Source organism: Mustela nigripes, chromosome 5 (genome assembly GCF_022355385.1).
Source record: "Mustela nigripes isolate SB6536 chromosome 5, MUSNIG.SB6536, whole genome shotgun sequence".
Classification (NCBI taxonomy): Eukaryota; Metazoa; Chordata; class Mammalia; order Carnivora; family Mustelidae; genus Mustela; species Mustela nigripes.
The window spans coordinates 25,164,778-25,166,011 of NC_081561.1; positions in this window are offsets into that span (position 1 = coordinate 25,164,778).

Here is a 1,234-nt window from a genome sequence, read left to right on the forward strand (position 1 = left end):
TACTCGATCCCAGGACCCTGGGATCGAGTCCCGCATCGGGCTCTCTGCTGAGCAGGGAGCCTGCTTCCCTCTCTCTCTCTGCCTGCTTCTCCGACTACTTGTGATTTCTCTCTGTCAAATAAATAAATAAAAATCTTTAAAAAAATAAAAAAAAAAAATAAAAAAAAAAAAACTCAAAACCAGGCACAAGGAAAGCACAGGTATTGGAAGCCAGAAGAGTGGATTCTCAGGGGAGTTGTAATTGGAAGGAGAAATGGGAGAGGTGAATTCTGCGTTCTGCTTGTATTCTAATTCTGGATCTGAATGCTATTTATAGAAGGTAAATGGTGAGTGAAAATTTGCCAAATGGACACTGACACTATTTCCACTCTCTGTATGCCTGTTGTACATCAAATCATTTACTTTTAAAATGTTTAAAATAAGCTAGATATTAACAGTTACCACGACGCTAATGCTCACATTAAGATCTGGGTTCCTTTCACACTTGATCTTTATATTTCAAATGATTTATGTGACTTCTTTGCAGGGTACTGAACGAGTAGAATCTAAACTGTTTTTGATATCCATGAGATTCAGCCAATGAGAGAACACTTTACTTTGCTCTCCTTTGAAGACCTCCATCAGAGGTCATTTGTACAGTGAGCTCTGGTCTCGTCTTCCTTCCAGGCTGACTCACTGTTGTTTTTCTGGTCTCTATGTCATATATTTGCATTCTGATCTTTTTCTTTCCTCACTTCTGCTAACTTTGAGCTTTGTTTTTTTTTTAACTACTACTTGCAAGAGTGAAGTTAGGTTACTTGGGTTTTTTTAAAGAAATTAACTGTATTCTTTTTTATTATTAATTTGTTGGCTTCGAAATCAGTCAGCTATAGAAAATCTATATAGAATGTATTGCATTCTACAGCCTGCCTAGGGCCCATCAGAAAATTCTCTCGTCTAAATTTTTTATAAACACTAGCTGATAATCTGCATTTCACTCTAGTGAAAGGGTCTGAACTGGCTGACAATTGTCAGATCTGTTTGAAAATTATTTTCTTAATGTAGGCTTTTATTGTGGTAAACTTTCCAATTAGATTGCTTTTGAAGCATCCCATAAATTTTAGTAATAGTGTTTGTATTTTCATTTTTTCAAGATATTTCTTCCTCTCCCTTTGATGTCTTCTTTGACCCATTGTTTCTGGGGTAGGGGGAGGTTATTTAATTTTTCCTATTTGGAAAATTTTCAGCTTTCCTT